Source organism: Prionailurus viverrinus, chromosome A1 (genome assembly GCF_022837055.1).
Source record: "Prionailurus viverrinus isolate Anna chromosome A1, UM_Priviv_1.0, whole genome shotgun sequence".
Classification (NCBI taxonomy): domain Eukaryota; kingdom Metazoa; phylum Chordata; class Mammalia; order Carnivora; family Felidae; genus Prionailurus; species Prionailurus viverrinus.
This window is the reverse complement of record NC_062561.1, coordinates 88747932-88770779: the sequence shown is the minus strand read 5'-3', so window position 1 is coordinate 88770779 and position 22848 is coordinate 88747932. Positions and strand designations below refer to the sequence as shown.

Genomic DNA, 22848 nt, shown 5'->3' with positions numbered 1-22848 from the left:
TAAATGTGGAAGGAGGAAGAAGAAAAAGTGTCACAGAATGTGATGGAAGACTCGCCTGGGCATAATTTTTTCCCAATTATTTGTTTGGTAATTCTTTCCCCATTAGCATAAAATTTATAACAGTTCACTATATGAACACCTATGCATACTTTATATGGCTATTAGTATTCTTGGTGCTGAATATGAGACAGGGCAATGGAGGAAAGGTAAGAACAACTTTCTAAAAAAGAAATGAATGTACTGTAGGAGTATGGGGAATGGGTACATCATCCTGGCATGAATATGGATATGAGTTCTTTCTCTTTGTCCCCCACCCCGCCTCCCTCTCTTTTCTTCTCTCTCTCCCAAGTTAGATGATGCATATATTATAAAATATAGATAGATAGATGATGGATAGATAGATAGATAGAATGATAGATATAGGAAGATGACAGATAGGTAGGTATGTATATAATATACACATAGTAAAATTGGTGTACAAATAATGTTGAGACTGTATTTCTAAGATTTTATACAACATAGGTTTACTGATTAAACGAGTAAAATAAAAATTGTGGTGATGATTTTGACAAGAAAATGAATCACATTGATGATGTAAAGTGTAATTTTTTTCAGATACACAAAAGGATCTATTTTTTTGGCCACTGTGATGATGACATATTCCATTTATATTACTATTAAGATAGGCCAAATTTTACACGTTAGTATTGTAATTTTTGCCAACACCTTCCTGCTTCTCTTCCACATCTTCATGCTCCTTCTGGATTACAGGCCTAAGCCTTCTGAAATGACCATCTATCCCTTGGCTCTTGTCCACATAATAAAACTCTTCCCTGCACTGTTTTTAATGTCTACAGACATATTTGAAGTACTGAACATTCTAAGTGATTTCAAATTCAGGGCTTTATTCTGCATGATCAGGGAGACACGGGGTCTCTCCTTGAACACCACCTGCCGCCTCGGCATGTTCAAGGCCATCATCATCAGCCCTAGCACCTCCTGGTTGGCCAGCTTTAAACATACGTGCAAAAAGTACATCTTCCATTCTTTTATCATCTTATGGTTTCTCAGTTTGTCTCTCATTAGTAACTGCATCTTGTATACTGCTGCTCCTTCTAAAGTGACCCAGAACAGTCTACTGCGTGTCAGTAAATACTTCTCACTTTCTCACCTAAACTCCATCATCAGGGAACCGGTTTTCACTTTATCAATATCCAGGGATGGTTGTTTGTTGGAGGCATGCTGCTCTCAAGTGCATACATTATGATTCTCTTGGGCAGTCATCAGAGGCAGTGCCAGCACCTCTCCTCAAGAGTCTCCCCCTAGAGAAGGGCCACCCAAACCATCCTGCTGTTGGCGAGTTACTTTGTGGTCATGTGCTAGGTGGGCGTCATTATCTCCTTCTCCTCCACTCTGTTATGGGCACATGACACGTTCATTCTGGATGTCCAGAAGCTTGTGCCAATGTCTATGCCACTGTCAGTGCATTGGTGCTAACAAGTTCTAATAAAATAATAAAAAACGTGTTTCAAAAGTGTGGGAAAATTACAATCAAGTTATAAGTACACATTCTGAAAATCGTTATCTATAACTGATTATTTTGATTTTATTCAAATTATGGAGTGTTTATATATAATATTTAAATGTAATTTTAATTTATATGTAATTGAAAGTTTTACTGTATCTAAATATTTTTCAAACCTCTGTTACCAAGTACCCTCGAGTTTCTTAGTATAGTATCAAGGAGGATTTGATATTCCCATGTATTGACAATTCCTTTATCTTTCGTTTTATTTCTCAAACACCCTTAAGGAAAATTTTTCTGTATACAAGAGAAATACACTCTAAAGCATGACTATTGTACTTTAGTACAATGCTAGTAATTACCTATTGGTAATGCAACATTTGAAAATTCTATTTACTCTTTTTAGTTCAAGATATTTAGCTGTGCATTTAATTTTAATTAAGCAAGACTTTTCTAACACTATATTTATGTGTGTTCTGTCATCTATTAAGGCTGCAGAGTGTACTCTCACCTCTAGGTTTTCTAATTTATTTTTCTCTGCTTTAAAACGCTGTGCTTTTTAATGTTTTTGTTGTAATTTCTTTTGTTTACACAATTTGATTAAGATTTCTGGTGAGTATCTTTATCTGCTTTTGTTGCAATGCATTTCTTTTTTATAACATCATGCCTAGTTTTTAAATTAGAAATTTATAATCATTTCTTTAATTTTGCTTTATTATTTTGTATAGACTAGTGAAACAATTAAATGATTCTTATTTCTTCCCATTCTGATCTTCATATTTCATCGTGACAATTCTATTCTCCATAAATGTTCTCTATTTATGTCTTTAGCTTCAATATTTTTGTTCAATATCTAGTATATTATTTCTCTCTTCAACTCAGACTAATATAATTAACTAATATATTGTGTACTAAATTGAATTATTTAATTTTATTTTTTTGTATTTTTTAATATGAATTTTATTGTCAAATTGATTTCCATACAACACCCAGTGCTCATCCCAACAAGTGCCCTCCTCAATGCCCATAACTCACTTTCCCCTCCCTCCCACCCCCCATCAACCTTCAGTTTATTCTCAGTTTTTATAAGTCACTTATGGTTTGGCTCCCTCCCTCTCTAACTTTTTTTTCCTTCCCTTCCCCCATGGTCTTCTGTTAAGTTTCTCAGGATCCACATAAGAGTGAAAACATATGGTATCTGTCTTTCTCTGTATGGCTTATTTCACTTAGCATGACACTCTCCAGTTCCATCCACGTTGCTACAAAAAGCCATATTTCATTCTTTCTCATTGCATTACATTGTGTATATAAACCACAATTTATCCATTCATCAGTTGATGGATATTTAGTCTCTTTCCATAATTTGGCCATTGTTGAAAGTGCTGCTATAAACATTGGGGTACAATGTCCCTATGTATCAGCACGCCTGTATCCCTTGGGTAAATTCCTAGCGGTGCTATTGCTGGGTCATAGGATAGGGCCATTTTTAATTTTTTTGAGGAACCTCCACACTGTTTTCCAGAGCGGCTTCACCAGTTTGCATTCCTACCAGCAGTGCAAGAAGGCTCCCATTTCTCCACATCCTCTCCAGCATCTATAGTCTCCTGATTTGTTCATTTAGCCACTCTGACTGGTGTGAGGGGGTATCTCAGTGTGGTTTTGGTTTGTATTTCCCTGATGAAGAATGACATTGAGCATCTTTTTATGTGCCTGTTGGCCATCTGGATGTCTTCTTTAGAGAAGTGTCTATTCATGTTTTCTGCCCATTTCTTCACTGAATTACTTGTTTTTTGGGTGTGGAGTTAGGTGAGTTCTTTATAGATTTTGGATACTAGCCCTTTGTCCGATATGTCATTTGCAAATATCTTTTCCCTTTCCATCAGTTGCCTTTTAGTTTTGTTGATTGTTTCCTTTGCAATGCAGAAGCTTTTTATCTTCATGGGGTCCCAATAGTTCATTTTGCTTTTAATTCCCTTGCCTTTGGGGATGTGTCAAGTAAGAAATTGCTGTGACTGAGGTCACAGAGGTTTTTTTCCTGCTTTCTCCTCTAGGGTTTTGATGGTTTCCTGTCTCATATTCAGGTCCTGTATCCATTTTGAGTTTATTTTTGTGCACGGTGTAAGAAAGTGGTCCAGGTTCATTCTTCTGCATGTTGCTGTCCAGTTCTCCTAGCACCATTTCTTAAATACACTGTCTTTGTTGCATTGGATATTCTTTCCTGCTTTGTCAAATATTAGTTGGCCATCCTTTTGTGGGTCCAATTCTGGAGTCTCTATTCTATTCCATTGGTCTATGTGTCTGCTTTTGTGCCAATACCATGCTGTCTTGATGATGACAGCTTTGTAGTAGAGGCTAAAGTCTGGGATTGTGATGCTTCCCACTTTGGTCTTCTTCTTCAATGTTACTTTGGCTATTCGGGGTCTTGTGGTTCATACAAATTTTAGGATTCTTTGTTCTAGCTTCAAGAAGAATGCTGGAGCAATTTTGATTGGGATTGCATTGAATGTGTAGAATGCTTTGGGTAGTATTGACATTTTAACAATATTTATTCTTCCAATCCATGAGCATGGAAGGTTTTTCCATTTCTTTATATCTTCTTCAATTTCCTTCATAAGCTTTCTATAGTTTTCAGCACAAGATCTTTTACATCTTTGGTTAGGGTTTATTCCTAGGCATTTTATGATTCTTGGTGCATTTGTGAATGGGATCAGTTTCTTGATTTGTCTTTCTCTTGCTTCATTATTAGTGTGTATGAATGAAACTGATTTCTGTACATTGATTTTGTATCCTGCAATTTTGCTGAATTCATGTATTAGTTCCAGTAGACTTTGGTGGAGTCTATCGGGTTTTCCATGTATAATACCATGTCATCTGAAAAAGTCAAAGCTTGACTTCATCATTGCCAATTTTGATGCCTTTGATTTCCTTTTGTTGTCTGATTGCTGATGCTAGAACTTCCAACAGTATGCTAAACAACAATGGTGAGAGTGGACATCCCTGTCATGTTCCTGATCTCAGGGGGAAAGCTCTCAATTTTCCCTATTGAGTATGATATTAGCGGTGGGCTTTTCATAAATGGCTTTGATGATGATTAAGTATGTTCCTTCTATCCTGACTTTCTTGAGGGTTTTTATTAAGAAAAGAGGCTGAATTTTTTCAAATGCTTTTTCTGCATCGTTTGACAGGATCATATAGTTCTTTTCTTTTCTTTTGTTAATGTGATGTATCACATTGATTGAGTTGCCAATGTTGAACAAGTCTGCAGCCCAGGAATGAATCCACTTGATCATGGTGAATAATCCTTTTTATATGATGTTGAATTCGATTTGCTAGTATCTTATTGAGAATTTTTGCATCCATATCCATCAGGGATATTGGCCTGTAGTTCTCTTTTTTGGCTGGGTCTCTGTGTGGTTTAGGATTCAAAGTAATGCTGGCTTCATAGAATGAATCTGGAAGTTTTCCTTCTCTTTCTATTTTTTGGAACAGCTTGAGAAGGATAGGTATTATCTCTTCTTTAAATGTCTGGTAGAATTCCCCAGGGAAGCCATCTGGTCCTGGACTCTTATTTGTTGGGGGATTTTTAAAAATATTTTTAATGTTTATTTATTTTTGAGAGAGAGAGAGATAGAGCATGAGCAGAGGAGGGACAGAGAGAGAGGCAGAATCAGAAGCAGGATCCAGGCTCTGAGCTGTCAGCACAGAGCCTCACGTGGGGCCTCAACTCACAATCTGCAAGATCATGACCTGAGCCGGAGTTGGACACTTAACCGACTGAGCCACCCAGGTGTCACAATTGGGCGATTTTTGATGAACTGATTAAATTTCTTCGCTGGTTATGGGTCCGTTCAAGTTTTCTATTTCCTCCTGATTGAGTTTTGGAAGTGTGTGGGTGTTTAGGAATTTGTCCATTTCTTCCAGGTTGTCCAGTTTGTTGGCATATAGTTTTTCATAGTGTTCCCTGATAATTGCTTGTATTTCTGAGGGATTGGTTGTAATAATTCCATTTTCATTCATGATTTTATCTATTTGGGTCATTTCCCTTTTCTTTTTGAGAAGCCTGGCTAGAGGTTTATCAATTTTGTTTATTTTTTCAAAAAAACAACTCTTTGTTTCATTGATCTGCTCTACAGATTTTTTAGATTCTATATTGTTTATTTATGCTCTGATCTTTATTATTTCTCTTCTTCTGCTGGGTTTAGGGTATCTTTGCTGTTCTTCTTCTATTTCCTTTAGGTGTGTTGTTAGATTTTGTATTTGGGATTTTTCTTGTTTCTTGCAATGTATTCCCTCTCAGCAGTGACTTCGCTGCATCCCAAAGCATTTGGATTGTTGTATTTTCATTTTCATTTGTTTCCATATATGTTTTTAAATTTCTTCTCTAATTGCCTGGTTGACCTATTCATTCTTTAGTAGGGTGTACTTTAACCTCCATGCTTTTGGAGGTTTTCCAGACTTTTTCCTGTGGTTGATTTCAAGCTTCATAGCATTGTGGTCTGAAAGTGTGCATGGTATGATCTCAATTCTTTAATACTTATGAAGGGCTGTTTTGTTACCCAGTATGTGATCTATCTTGGAGAATGTTCCATGTGCACTCGAGAAGAAAGTATATTCTGTTGCTTTGCGATGCAGAGTTCTAAATATATCTGTCAAGTCCATCTGATCCAATGCATCATTCAGAGCCCTTGTTTCTTTATTGATCCTGTGTCTAGATGACCTATCCATTGTTGTAAGTGGAGCATTAAAGTCCCCTGAAGTTACATCATTCTTATTAATAAGATTGCTTATGTTTGTGATTAATTATTTTATATATTTGAGGGCTCCCATATTTGGCGCATAGACATTTATAATTGTTAGCTCTTCCTGATGGATAGACCCTGTAACTATTATATAATGTCCTTCTTCATCTCTTGTTAAAGCCTTTAATTTAAAGTCTAGTTTGTCTGATATAAGTATGGCTACTCCAGCTTTATTTTGACTTCCAGTAGCATGATAGATAGTTCTCCATCCCCTCACTTTCAACCTGAAGGTGTCCTCAGGTCTAAAATGAGTCTCTTGTAGACAGAAATAGATGGGTCTTATTTTTTATCCATTCTGATACCCTATGTCTTTTGGTTGGAGCATTTAGTCCATTTATATTCAATGTTATTATTTAAAGATATAGGTTTAGAGTCATTGTGATGTCTGTAGGTTTCATGCTTGTAGTGATGTCTGTGGTACTTTGTGGTCCTTGCAACATTTCCCTCACAGAATCCCCCTTAGGATCTTTTGTAGGGCTGGTTTAGTGTTGATGAATTCCTTCAGGTTTTCTTTGTTTGGGAAAACCTTTATCTCTCCTATTCTGAATGACAGACTTGCTGGATGAAGGATTCTCAGCATTCCTTTCAGACCTGCCAAGTTTCAGTAGATAGGTCTGCCACTACTCTTATGGGTCTACCTTTGTAAATTAGGGCCTGTTTATCCTTAGCTGCTTTCAGATTTTTCTGTTTATCCTTGTATTTTGCCTGTTTCACTATGATATGTCGTGCAGAAGATCCATTCAAGTTATGTCCGAAGGGAGTTCTCTGTGCCTCTTGGATTCCAATGCCTTTTTCCTTCCCAGATCAGGGAAGTTCTCAGCTATGATTTGTTCAAGTACACCTTCAGCCCCTTTCTCTTGCTTCTTCTTCTTCTGTAATTCCTATGATGCGGATATTGCTCCATTTGATTGCATCATTTAGTTCTCTAATTCTCCCCTCATACTCCTGGATTTTTTTAGTCTGTCTTTTTCTCAGCTTCCTCTTTTTCCATAATTTTATCTTCTAATTCACCTATTCTCCCCTCTGCTTCTTCAATCCGTGCTATGGCTGCCTCCATTTTATTTTGCATCTCACTTATAGCATTTTTTTAGCCCTTACGACTATTTCTTAGTCCCTTGATCTGTAGCAATAGATTCTCTGCTCTCCTCTATGCTTTTTTCAAGCCCAGCAATCAATTTTATGATGATTATTCTAAATTCTTGTTCCATTGTATTGCTTAAATTGGTTTTGATCAATTCGTTAGTTGTTGCTACTTCCTGGAGTTTCTTTTGGGGAGAATTCTTCCGTTTTGTCATTATGGATAGTCCCTGTGGTGGCTCCAAACTGCAGGGCACTTCCCATATGCTGTCTGGGGTAACTTGTGTTGGTGGGCGGGGCAGCAGTCAGATCCGATGTCTGCCCCCAGCCCACCGTTGGGGCCACAGTCAGACTGTTGTGTACCTTATCTTCCCCTCTCCCAGGGACAGGACTCACTGTGGAGTGGTGTGGCCCCTGTCTGGGCTACTTGCACACCGCCAGGCTTGTGGTGCTGCTTCAATGGGATCTGGCGTATTAGCTGGGGTGGATCCACAAGGTGCACAGGGGCGGGAGGGGCAGGCATAGCTCGCTTTGCCACCGATGGTCCCCTGCAGGAGGGGCCCTGCAGCACCAGGAGGGAGGCAGACCTGTTGGAGGGATGGATCCACAGAGCACCACGTTGGGTGTTTGCATGGTGCAAGCAAGTTCGTTGACAGGAACTGGTTCCCTTTGGGATTTCGGCTGGGGGATGGGAGAGGCAGATGGTGCTGACCAGTGCCTTTGTTCCCCGCCTAGCTGAGCTCTGTTTTCCAGGGCTCAACAACTCTCCCTCCTGGTGTCCTGTCTCCCTCCTGCTCTCTGAGCAGAGTTGTTGACTTATAACATTCCAGTTGTTAAGTCCCGCTGGCTGTCAGAACTCAGAGTCCAGCCCCTCTGCTTTTGCAAGCCAGACTTTGGGGGCTCTGCCTTGCCGGGCTGGTTGCCCCTCCACTGCCCTGGCTCCCTCCCACCAGTCTGTATAGTGCACACTGCCTCTCTGCCCTTACTACCCTCTTCCATGGGCCTCTTGTCTATGCTTGGCTCTGGAGAGTCCATTCTGCTAGTCTTCTGGTGGTTTTCTGGGTTATTTAGGCAGATGTGGATGGAATCTAATCAATCAGCTGGATGTGGTGAGCCCAGTGTCCTCCTATGCCACCATCTTCCAAGCACCCCCCCCCTTAATTTTATTTTATTCCCACAGTGAAGTTTATGCTCATAAAACAATACTAATGAATAATAAAGCCACCCAATCTTACGAGGCCATTTCTCTTGTGGGATACTTGAATGGGCCATATTTTCTAATTTTAAATTTCTCCTTATATGTAAGCAAAAGAAATCATGACATGGGTGTCTGGGTACCTAAGTTGGTTAAGCATCTGACTTTGGCTCAGGTCATGATCTGGTGGTTTGAGTTTGAGCTCCACATCAAGCTCTGTGCTGACAGCTCAGATCCTGGAGCCTGCTTCAGATTCTGTGTTTCCCTCTCTTTCTGCCCCTTCCGTGCTTATGCTTTGTCTCTCTCTGTATGAAAAATAAACATTAAAAAAAATTTTTTTAAGAAATCATGGCATGCCTCTTTTGAAATCTCTTTACCACTTATTTGTTTAAAGTTATTGAAATAATGAATGAATAATGGAATATTCTTCCTGCAACATCATCCTGGATCTCACACAAGTCAAACTCGTTTAATATTTGATGAATGTTGAAGGGTAACTAACTCTGTCACCTACACAGTTCATGAAATAAGGTTATTCCAGCACCTCGATTTTCAGAACAAGAAAAAATGCCAAAATTCTCTAGTAATAATCCTTCTGATTGTGATTTCCTAAGAGTGAATATTGTTTGCCAGTCACACTCAATTTCCTTCCATAATCATCATTTGTATTTCTATCCTTATTCTCCATTTTGGAAATTAAGATACTGAAATCTAGCATAGGTTCCTTTTTAAATGTCTTATTAAACACCAGGGACCAACTTCTAACTGTTACATAAAATGATCTTAAATAGTTCTTTCAATGCTCATAGCTATATTCAATTTTAAGGGGATACTAGCTTTCTGTGAGAGATCCACCACCTCTTATTTGTTAATTTTAAAGTAAGAAAATGAAAGACAGATTTCTTTTCTTTTTCACATTTTTATTTGATTTCTAGTTAGTTAACATAAAATTTAGCATTGGTTTCAGGAGTAAAATCCAGTGATTCATCACTTACATATAAACCCAGTGCACATCCCAACAAGTGGGATACACATTACCCATCCCTTACCTACCTCCCCTCCAACAACTCTCAGTTTGTTTTCTATATTTAAGAGTCTCTTTTATTTTTATTGATTGTGTCCTTTGCTGTGCAGAAATTTTTATCTTGATGAGGTCCCAACAGTTCATTTTTGCTTTTATTTCCCTTGCCTTTGGAGATGAGTCAAGAAGTCGCTGCAGCTGAGGTCAAAGAGGTTGTTGCCTATTTTCTCTTCCAGGATTTTGATGATTTACAGTCTCACATTTAGAACTTTCATTCATTTTGAATTTGAATTATTGAGTTAAAATTGAGTCATTTTGAATTATAAGAAAATGGTCCAAGTTCATTCTTCTGCATGTTGCTCTCCAGTTTGCCCAGCACCATTTGCTAAAGAGACTGTCACCCCCCGCCTTTCCACTCTCTTTCACCCTAAGTTTGTCCTCTGTATTTAAAAGTCTCTTATTGCTTGCCTCCATATATAGATTTTTTTCTTTCCCTTCCCCGATGGTTTTCTGCTAAGTTTCTCAACTTCCACATATGAGTGAAAACATATGATGTCTGTCTTTCTCTGAGTGACTAATTTCACTTAGCATAATATCCTCAAGTTCCATTCATGCTATTGTAAATAGTAAGATTTCATTCTTTTTCATTGCCAAGTACAATTTCACTGTATCTATATACCACATCTTCTTTATCTACCCATCAGTTGATGGATTTGGCTCTTTCCATAATTTGGCTATTGTTGGCAGTTATGCTATCAACATTGGGATACATGTGTCCCTATGAATCAACACTCTTGTATCCTCTGGATAAATTCCAAGTAGTGCTATGGATGGATTGTAGGGTTATTCAATCTATACGTTTTTGAGGAACTTCCACACTGTTTTCCAGAGTGTCTGCACCAGTCTGCATTCCCACCAACAATACAAAAAGGTTCCACTTTCTCTATATTTTGTTTCCTGAGTTGTTAATTTTAGCCACTCTGACCAGTGTGATGATGTATCTTGGTGTAGTTTTGATATGTATTTCCCTAATGATGATGAGTGATTTTGAGCATCTTTTCATGTGTCTATTAGCCAGTTGGATATCTTCTTTGGGAAAATGTTTATTCATGACTTATGCCCATTTCTTCATCAAATTATTTGTTTTTCAAGTGCTGAGTTTGTTAAGTTCTTTATATATTTTGGATTCGAACCCTTTTTTTGATATGTCATTTGCAAATATCTTCTCCTATTCCACTGAGTGGCGGGGGTGGGGGGGAGCGGAGGGCAGGGAAAATAGATGATGGCCATTGAGGAGGGCACTTGTTGGGATGAGCACTAGGTGTTTTATGTAAGTGATGAGTCATGGGAATCTACTTCTGATGCGAAGAGCACACCATATGCACTGAATGTGTGTGTGCGCATGCACACACACACATATGTATATATATATATATGTATAGTTCATTTCCCTCTCCTTTTTTCCTTTCCCATATTCATCTGTTTTGTTCTTAAATTCCATGTATGAGCATAATCATATGATATTTGTCTTTCTCTGACTTATGTCACTTAGCATAAAACTCTCTAGTTCCATCCGCATCATTGCAAATGGCAAGATTTCATTCTTTTTGATGGCTGAGTAATAACTATTATATATATATACCACTTCTCTTTTATACACTCATCAGCCCATGGATATTTGGGCTCTTTTCATAATTTAACTATTGTTGATAATGCTGCTATAAACATCAGGGTGCATGTGTCCCTTTGAATCTGTATTTTCGTATCCTTTGGGTAAAGCCAGATCTTTTGAAAGCCAGATGATCAGTTGTAAGTATTTTGTAGTAAAATCGCAAAACATGCTACTTTAACTCCCTGATTCCCAGGAGGAAACAATTTTAAAATCATCACCACAACCTGATGACAGCCTTGTCAGAAAAAATAAAATAAAAAATAAAAACAAACAAAAACAAACAAACAAGACCTTTTACTTAGTGATGCCCAAAATCTACAATTAAAGAGTCATTCTCTAGGTCACTGTTTTCAAGCTTTGGCTAATTTTGATTTACTCAACTGCACCTGAGTTCTAGTGAATCATAATCTTCAGGAGAAGGCTTGGGAATGTGTATTTTTCACATGGATTCCAGATGTTTCTGGCAGTTTACTATGTTTGGAAATTTCTATTTATATTTCTCATTAAGGGGCACATCACTAGCAAATTCAAGAAACGTAGCTCTTTGATGTGTTGTTTGCATCTGAACCTATATTATCTTATTGTAGCAAGATTCTGAAGCAAGAGCTGTAACACTACTGAGGAAGAAAGAAGAGGGAGTAAACAGCAAAGGCTAACTTCCACAATGGTTCCCAACAGTGGACGTTGGACCCACTCTTGATATCAACAGGAGACCTAAATATTTTTAAATGCAGGGATGATGTGCTTCTATTAAGTGAAGTCTTATGAAAAAGATTTGCACATTTGGATGGAAATTCACATATGACATAAAGTAGAGAAATGTGTGTTTTTCCTCTTGAAAATTGAGAGCTTGTTCTTCAGTAATTCCCTCCTAAGGTTATAGAAGAGATTTCTGCAATGGAAAATAAAAGAGAGTGAGCCAACTTTAAAAAAAAAATAGGGGAATGGTGGTGGTGCCTGGGTAGCTTAGGTGCTTAAGTGCCTGACTTTTGATTTTAGTTCAGGTCATGATCTCACATTTCCTGACTTTGAGCCCTGCCTTGGGCTCTGCTTTGACAGCTTGGAGGCTGTTTGGGATTCTCTCTCTCTCTCTGCCTCTTCCCTTCTCTCTCTCTCTCTCTCTCTCTCTCAAAAATAAATTAACTTAAAAAAAGATATTGATACAGGTTCATGTTGAATAAACATGTTAACAGAATTTATGTCAAAAATAACTGTACACTCCTCGAGGATGTCCACATCCAATTTCTAGTACTGTAATGTGAACACACAAGGTTATGCAACAGTGAGAATTAAGGCTATAGATAGAAGGAAATTTGATAATCATATGTCTTTAAGGTGAGGACATTATGTTGAATTTACAGCACTCAGAAAGATCCTGTCAGGTGGAAAAATAGAAAGTGTTAGAATATCTGATCTGGAAAGTATTTTCTCCCAATTGTTTATTTTGATAAATTTCCCCATTAATATAAAATTATTTCAGTTGAACTATACAAATGCTTATGAGTCCTCTGTATGTACATCACCATTCTCAGTGCTGAATATTAAACAGTGTAATGCGGAACAGTAAAGCAATTCTTTCTAAAGAGGAAATTTATGCACCATAGTGTATGAATACTGAGCACATTATCCTGCCATGACTGTGAAAATGTTGTTTGTATCTTTCTATCTCTCTTTCTCTGTCTCTCTGTCTCTGTCTCTCTCTCTCTACATATATATATATGTATATGTGTATATATATATACATATATATATATATATCCAACCATATCCAACTATATCCAAATAACTATATCTCCAAAATTTGTAGAAACCCCAGGACTAGACCCACAAACGTATGGCCAACTCATCTTTGCCAAAGCAGGAAAGAACATCCAATGGAAAAAAGACAGTCTCTTTAACAAATGGTGCTGGGAGAACTGGGCAGCAACATGCAGAAGGTTGAAACTAGACCACTTTCTCACACCATTCACAAAAATAAACTCAAAATGGATAAAGGACCTAAATGTGAGACAGGAAACCATCAAAACCTTAGAGGAGAAAGCAGGAAAAGACCTCTCTGACCTCAGCCGTAGCAATCTCTTACTCAATACATCCCCAAAGTCAAGGGAATTAAAAGCAAAAATGAATTACTGGGACCTTATGAAGATAAAAAGCTTCTGCACAGCAAAGGAAACAACCAACAAAACTAAAAAGCAACCAACGGAATGGGAAAAGATATTTGCAAATGACATATCGGACAAAGGGCTAGTATCCAAAATCTATAAAGAGCTCACCAAACTCCACACCCGAGAAACAAATAACCCAGTGAAGAAATGGGCAGAAAACATGAATAGACACTTCTCTAAAGAAGACATCTGGATGGCCAACAGGCACATGAAAAGATGTTCAACGTCGCTCCTTATCAGGGAAATACAAACCAAAACCACACTCATATATCACCTCACGCCAGTCAGAGTGGCCAAAATGAACAAATCAGGAGACTATAGATGCTGGAGAGGATGTGGAGAAATGGGAACCCTCTTGCATTGTTGGTGGGAATGCAAATTGGTGCAGCCACTCTGGACAACAGTGTGGAGGTTCCTCAGAAAATTAAAAATAGACCTACCCTATGACCCAGCAATAGCACTGCTAGGAATTTACCCAAGGGATACAGGAGAATTGATGCATAAGGGCATTTGTACCCCAATGTTTATAGCAGCACTCTCAACAATAGCCAAATTATGGAAAGAGCCTAAATGTCCATCAACTGATGAATGGATAAAGAAATTGTGGTTTATATACACAATGGAGTACTACATGGCAATGAGAAAGAACGAAATATGGCCCTTTGTAGCAATGTGGATGGAACTGGAGAGTGTGATGCTAAGTGAAATAAGCCATACAGAGAAAGACAGATACCATATGGTTTCACTCTTATGTGGATCCTGAGAAACTTCACAGGAACCCATGGGGGAGGGGAAGGAAAAAAAAAAAAAAGAGGTTAGAATGGGAGAGAGCCAAAGCATAAGAGACTTAAAAACTGAGAACAAACTGAGGGTTGATGGGGGGTGGGAGGGAGGAGAGGGTGGGTGATGGGTATTGAGGAGGGCACCTTTTGGGATGAGCACTGGGTGTTGTATGGAAACCAATTTGTCAATAAATTTCATAAAAAAAAAAAAAAAAAAAACTGAGAACAAACTGAGGGTTGATGGGGGGTGGGAGGGAGGGGGGGTGGGTGATGGGTATTGAGGAGGGCACCTTTTGGGATGAGCACTGGGTGTTGTATGGAAACCAATTTGACAGTAAATTTCATATATTGAAAAAAAATATCAAATAATCAATGTAATGCACCATATTCAGAGTATAGAAGAAAAAATTATCATTTCAATACATACATGTTATTATTTCTCCTCTATCATTGTTAGATAGATACTCACATCAGTATCTATCGTTGTTATTTCTCCTCTATCCTTTGTGATTTTGTTAATTTGAATCGTATCTATCTCTATTTCTCTTTTTATGACTCTGGCTAGAGTTTATAAATTTCGTTAATCTTCCTAGAAACAATCTTTTTGTTTCATTGATCTTTAGTTTCCATATCATTTAGTTTCCATATCATTGATTTCTGTTCTAATCTTTATTATTTCCTTTCTTCTGCTGGTTTGGGGTTTTGTTTTTTCTTTTTCTAGCTCCTTTACGTGTAAGGTTAGGTTATTTACTTGAGGATTTTCTTGCTTCTTGAATTAGCCTATATTGCCATAAACTTCCCTCTTAGAACTGCTGTTGCTGCATCCCAAAGGGTTTGGACCATTTGTTTTTATTTTCACTTTACATACAATTTTTTATTTCTTTGATTTCTTGGCTGACCCATCCATTATTTCATAGAATGTTATTTAACTTCCATGTATATGTGGTCTTTCCAGAATTATTATCGTGGTTGATTTCTAGTTTTACAGTGTTGTGGAAAGGAAATATGTATCATATGACGTTGATCTTTGTGAATTTGTTGAGATTTGTTTTGTGACCTATTATGCGATCTATTCTGGAGAGTGTTCCATGTGCACTTGAAAAGAATGTGTATTCTGCTGTTTTAGGATGGAATGTTCTGTATATATCTGTTAAACCCATCTGGTCCAATGTGTCCTTCAAAGCCACTGTCTCTTTGTTGGTTTTCTATTCAGATTATCTGTTCCTCCAAATAAGTGGGGTATTAAAGTGCCTTACTATAATTTTATTACTACGGATTAGTTACTTTATGTTTCTTATTGACTGTTTTATGTATTATTTGCTCCCATGTGAAGAACATAAATATTTACAGTTGTCACATCTTCTTGGTGAATTGTCCCCTTTATTATTATATAGCGCCCTCCTTTGTCTCTTGTTACAGTCCTTGATTTAAAGTGTATTTTTTCTGGGGCATCTGGGTGGCTCAGTTGGTTGAGCATCCAACTTTGGCTCAGGTGAGTTTGAGCCCGTGTTGGTCTCTGTGCTGACAGCTCAGAGCCTGGAGTCTGCTTTAGATTCTGTGTCTCGCTCCCTCTCTGCCCCTCCCCCACTCATGCTCTGTTTCTCTCTGTCTCTCGAAAATAAATAAACATCAAAAGGAGAAATTTCTATTAAAAATAAAGTGTATTTTTTCTTATATTAATATTGCTACCCTGGCTTTCCTTTAGAGATCCATTTGCTTGATAAATGTTTCTCCATCCCATCACTTTCAGTCTGAAGGTGTCTAGGTCTGAAGTGAGTTACTTATGGAGACCATATAGGTTTTTACTTATGTTTTATTCACTCTATCACCTATGTCTTTTGATTGGACTATTTTGTCCACTTACATTCAAAGTAATTATTCATAGATATGTAGTCATTGCTATTTTGTTACTTGTTGTGTGGTTGTTTTATAGTTTTTCTCTAACTCTTGGATTTTGGTCTTTTTGTTTGTTTCTGTCTCTTTCATGGTTTTCTTTTTATTTTTTTTTTCAGTAATATATTTGTATACCTTTTCTTTTTCTTAGCGTATCTGCTACAGGTTTTCATTTGTGGTTAACATTTTCTTTGTTTATAACATATATTATAGCACTATCAAGTTGATGTCTGCTTACGTTTGAGCCAGTTCATACTCCTCTCCTTACCATGATTTACATATATGGCGTCATATTTTACATCCTTTATTTTGTGAATGCCAGGCTTCTTTTTACAGAAATACTTATTTTTACTGATTTTTTGTTTCCTATTTTTCAAATTCTTATTCATGGTCTTTTCTTTTCACCCCAAGTCCCCTTCAACAAGTCTTGCAGGACTGGTTAATGGTCATGAAGTCCTTTAGTTTTTGTTTATCTGAGAAACTCTTTATCTCTCCTATGCTGAATGATATCCTTGACAAGTAGAACATTCTAAGTGACAGAGTTTTCTGTTTCAGCATTTTGAATATGTCATGCCAGTCCTTCCTTCCCTGCAAAGTTTCTGCTGAAAAATCTTTTGATATCCCATGGATTTCCCTTGGATATTACTTTAGTCTTTCCTCTTGCTGCTACTTTTTTTCTTTATCACTACTGTTTTCTATTTTGATTACTCTGTGTGTTGGTGTGGACTTCCTTGGGTTAAATATGTTGGGGGTATCTCTGTGTCTCATAGATATGGATATCTGTTTCTTTCCCCAAATTATGAATGATTTCCATTATTGTTTCTTCAAATATATTTTCTGCCCCCACTTTATTTCTTTTCTCTTTCTGGGATTTCTATAAGGTGAATGTTATTAGTCTTGATGGATTTGTTGAATTAAAGTCTATTCTAATTTTGTGAAATTTTCTTCTCTCATCTGCTTCCATTATTCTGTTTTCTAGATCATAAATTCATTTCTCTGCTTCCTCTAGTATGCTACTTATTATACCAATTTCATTTTTATTTATCATGTTCTTTATCTCCAATTGGTTCTCTTTTGTCTCTTCCTTTAGTGTCTCACTGACGTCATACACTCTTTTCTCAAGTCCTGTCAGTATCTTTATGATCATTATTTTAATTTCTCTATCAGGAACATTACTTACATTTGTTGCAGTTAGGTCTCCTGCTGATTAGTCCTGTTCTTTTATTTAGGACATATTCCTCTGTCTCATTTTGTTTAACTCTCTGTGTTTGTTTCTGTCTGTTAAGAAAGTCAGCTACATCTCTTGCTCTGGAAGGTAATGTTCTCATTGAGAAAAGTTCCTATAGTCCCTGCAGTACAGTGCCCCCTGTGCATTGTGACCTGGCACTTAAGGATTGTCTCTTGTGTGTGTACTCTGTGCCCTGTTGTGGGTTACTTTTTTCCTTAAGTCCAGTTGTCTGCAGTGGCTCTCCTTGCCTGTGGTGGGTGTTTTATTCCCAGCCTTAGGTGAAGTACATTTTAACAATTGACGTGCTGGTCTGCTTGTTAAATGAGGTCTGAAACCACTGCTTCTGGCACCTGAAAGACCTAAGTGTTTCTGGGAAGTGGGTATGGGGTATATGCAATTTTGCCAAGATGCACCTCAACTTGCATAGCAGCCACCTCTATGCCAGCACAGTCACAGCCCCCAGAAGTACCAAGGCCTTGCAAATCATGTGAGTAGGGATATGAGTTGGTGACATTTGCTTATTTTTTCTGGGGGAGGTTCACTGTAGGGCAGGAAATGAGGCAAGTGTCTGCTCCCTACCACATAATTGCCTTTCCTACCCTCTTTGATATCACTTCCTCTCTATCTTTAGTTGTTAAGTTTGTTCTGCCAGTCTTTGGGTCCTTTTCTGGGTTATTTACACTGATGTGAGTATCTAGTTGTATCAATGGAATGAGACAAACTTAGGGTTCTCCTACTTTGCCATTTTCCTAGCTTTTCTCCATAATTTTTCTTTTTTGTTTCTGTACACTCAAGCTATTGTCTGGAGCCACATACTGAATGCAATATAAGATTACTCACATTCAGCCATTTTTGCACATATTGGAAAATGTGTATTTCTCTATTCATAGACTCAATAATTAAACAATATGAATTTTATCCAATTATATACAAAATGATTATATATAAACATAATTATACACTATGTAGAATTTTATAAAATTAAAAATACAATTACCACATGATCAAGTAATTCCAATACTGGGTACTTACCCAAAGAATATTACATCAATAATTCAAAAAGATATATGCACATCTCTCAACACACAAAAAACAAATAATTCAGTAAAGAAATGGGAAGAAGACATGAATAGACACTTTTTTCAATGAAGACATCCAGATAGCTAATAGACACATGAAATTATGTTCAACACAACTCACCATCAGGGTAACATAAGTCAGAACCACAATGAGATACCTCCTCACACCTGTCAGAATGGCTAAAATGAACAATTCAGGAAACAACACATGTTGGCAAGGATGTGGTGAAAGGGGAATCCTTTTGCACTGTTGGTAAGAAGGCAAACTGGTGCAACCACTCTGGAAAACAGTATGGAGGTTCCTCAAAAAATTAAAATAAGGTTATCTTATGACCCAGCAATTGTACTACTAGCTAGGCATTTATCCAAAGGATAAAAAGTGTCAATTTGAAAAGGTACATGCAACCCATGTTTATAGCAGTGTTGTCAACAATAGCCAAATTATGGAAAGAGCCAAAAGTCCATCGACTGACAAATGATTAAAGAGGATGTGGTGTGTGTGTGTGTGTGTGTGTGTGTGTATAATGGAATATTAGTGATAAAAATTAAATCTTGCCATTTGAAATGATGTGGATGGAATTATAGTGTATTATGCTAAGCGAAATAAGAGAAAGAGAAATATATTATCATACTCATATGTGGAATTTAAGAACCAAAATAGATGAACATAGGGGAGGTATGGAAAAGTAAGATAAAAACAGAGAGAGAGAGAGGCAAATCATAAGAGATTCTTAAATACAGAGAAGAAGCAGGGTTGCTGAAGGGGAGGTGGGTGGGGAGGACAGACTAAATTGGTGATGGTCATTAAGGAGGGCAGCTTTTTGGGATGAGTACTGGGTATTTTATGTATGTGATGAATCACTGGTTTCCACTCCTGAAAAAAATAATACTACACTGTATGTTAACTAACTTGAATTAAAATAAATTTTTAAAAAAAGTATACTGTCTGTAATTATCAACTTTTAATATTCATCATATCTTTTCTAAAGTTAATGACTACCTTCATTAATGGGAGTTTGCAATATCCATCATGATTTCAAATACAATGTTAAATCAATTAATTTTAATAATTTGTTTTTATATGGAATAAAAAATGTTCATTAGAGTAAATTTGTTTAGCTTTGAGATAATAGTAATTTTCAAATTTGAAAGTGATAGTATCCCTTATTATCAAAACTATACTCTTAATCTCCTATCTCTTCATTCTCTGATAGCTTCCGTTTGTAACTTTTATACAAAAATGTTTATTTACATATGTGACAAGTATATTTCAATTTAGATGTTGAAATTTAAATTTTACAAATTCTACTGTATGAATTCATTAAGAAGAGCGACTTTTTTAAAGATCATTTTTTATGTAAATTCCCATTAGTTAACATGCAGTGTAATATTTGTTTTAGGTGTAGAATTTATTGAATCAGCACTCACATACAACACCCAGTATTCATCACAAGTGCGCTCCTTAATCCCTATCACCTATTTAACTCAACCCCTCACCCACCTCCCTTTTACTAACATTCAGTTTGTCTCTACAGTTAAGAGTCTGTTTTTTTTTTCCACTTGCCTCTCATTCTTCCCTCTATGTTCAGTTGCTCTGTCTCTTAAATACCACATCTGAGGGAAATCATATCGTGTTTGTCTTTTTCTGACTTGCTTCATTTAGCATAATATTCTCTAGCTCCATGCACGTTGTTGCAAGTGGTAGATTTCATTCTTTTTATGACTGAGCAATATTCCATTGCATGTATATACCACATCTCTTTTATCTGTTCATCAGTCAATGGATGCATGGGGTCTTTCCATAACTTGGCTATTGTTGACAATGATGCTATGAATATCAGCATTCATGTTCCCCTTCCAATAGGTATTTTGTATCCTTTGGGTAAATACCTAGTAGTGCCAGTTTGTAGGTTAGTTCTATTTTTAACTTTTTGAAGAACTTCCATACTGTTTTCCAGAGTGGCTGTACCAGTTTGAACCAAATTAACAATTTAAGTGGTTTCCCCTTTACATACATTGATTCCTGCATTGTTAACTAGTTCTCAACACAGTGGCAGTGACGTTTAATGTCCAGATTTATTTAATTAAGAATGTGAGAGAAATTAAATCAAGAGAGAATAAATATACAATGAGAAGAAAGGTTTTTTCCATTTATGATATGTGAGGTCATCAATCCCTCAAAATTCCTATCATCAGTGAGCCTTTATATTTTGGAACAGTAGTACGTTTTTGCCTTAAAAACTCACATTAAAATTCTACATTCCATCCTTTAGGGAGAAAAATGTTAGGATAAAGCTCAACTGATCCTAGTCAACATATATAAAGAAGAGGGAACATATTCTTCAAAATTTTAATTTCCAAGAATTCTTCCAAATTCAATGTTTACACATTTGGTGTGACTCCCATTTTTTTTTACTCTGATGCCTTGAGACAAGATTATAAAAGATCTGTCATACTTGTGGAAGAATATTGATATAATTTCCTGGTATCTTGTTTATGATAGAAAACTCACTACCAACAGGATTTTGGGATTTTCTCAAAACATAAAGAATGGATATATAAGATAAACTCCTCTAGTTTTTCCTGACTACCACATATGTAGTGATATTTTCTTCCAAATGGTATTGCTCAGAATTAAGTGTGTTGAAATTATACATACACTTCAAGAACCATAAAATTCCTGAGTAAACCTGAACAGAGATGTAAAATGTCTGTATGTTGAAAAATATAGAAAACTCGTGAAAGAAATTGAAGAAGACATGAAGAAATGGAAAAACATTCCATTCTCATGAATTGGAAGAATAAATATTGTTAAAATGTCAATACTACACAAAGCAATCTACACATTCAATGCAATCCCAATCAAAACTGCACTGTAATTCTCAAAGCTAGGACAAACAATCCCAAAATTTATATGGAACCACAAAAGATCCCGTATAGCCAAAGTAATGTTGAAAAAGAAAACCAAAGCGGGAAGCATCACAATCTGTACTTTAGCCTCTATTACCAAAGCTGTAATCATCAAGACAGTATCTTATTGGCACAAAAACAGACACCTAGACCAAAGGAATAGAATAGAGAACCCAGAATTGGACCCAATATCCAATGGAAAAAAAGAAGTCCCTTTAGAAAATGGTTCTGGGAGACCTGGATAGCAAGATGCAGAAGAATGAAACTGGACCTCTTTCTTACACCATAATCAAAAATAAACTCAAAATGGATGAAAGACCTAAACATGAGACAGAAAACCATAAAATCCAAAATGAGAACACAGGCAACAACTCTATTTGTCTTCGGAACTTCTTACTTGACATGTCTTAGGAGGCAAGAGAAACAAAAACAAAAATGAACTGTTGGGACCTAATCAAGATAAAAGCTTCTGCACTCCAAAGGAAACAATCATCAAAACTAAAAGGCAACCAACTGAATGGGAGAAGCTATTTGCAAATGACATATCAGATAAAGGGTTAGTATCCAAAATCTATAAAAAAATTACCAAACTCAACACCTAAAAAATAAGTAATACAGTGAGGAAATGGGCAGAATACATAAATAGACACTTTTCCAAAGAAGACTTACCAGCAATCAGAATCCAACCTTACATTAAATGAATAATTCACCACGATCAAGTGGGATTTATTCCTGGGCTTCAAAGGTGGTTCAAATATTCACAAATCAATACAAGATACACCAAAATAGTAAAAGAAAGTATAAAACCCATATGATCATTTCAATAGATGCAGAAAAAGGATTTGACAAAGTACATCATCTCTTCATGATTTAAAAAGCCTCCACAAAGTAGGGATACAGGAAACATACCTTGACATACACAGCCCATGTATATAAAACCCATACCTAATAATATTTTCAAAGGGGAAGAACTTAGAAATTTCCTTTATGGTCAGGTACCAGAGAGGGATGTCCTCTCATTCTCATCACTGTTATTTAACATAGTACTGGAAGTCTTAGCCACAGCAGACAACACAAAAAAATAAAAGGCTTCCAAATCAACAAGGAAGAAGTGAAACTTTCACTATTTTCAGCTGATATGATCCATAATGTAGAAAACATGAAAGACTCCTCCCCCAAAATTGCTACAACTGGTATATAAATTCAGTAAATTTGTGTGATACAAAATCAATGTACAGATCTATTGTATGTCTGTACATCAATAATGAAGCACCAGAAAGAGAAATCAAGGAATCAATCCCATTGTTAAATATGCAAAACCATAAGATACCTAGGAATAAAACTAACCACATTGATAAAATATCTGTATTCAGAAAATTATACAATACATATGAGAGAGATTTAAGATGACAAAAACAAATGGAAAAACATACCATGCTCATGGACTGCAAGACCAAATAGTGTTAAAATGTCTAAATGTTACAAAGTTAAAATGCACCTCC

The 22848-nt window shown here is 36.6% G+C and overlaps 1 pseudogene; it reads left to right on the top strand.

The window, feature by feature from the left end:
• Positions 1-652: 652 nt before the first annotated feature.
• Positions 653-1562, top strand: LOC125164059 (putative vomeronasal receptor-like protein 4; annotated as a pseudogene).
• Positions 1563-22848: the final 21286 nt, after the last annotated feature.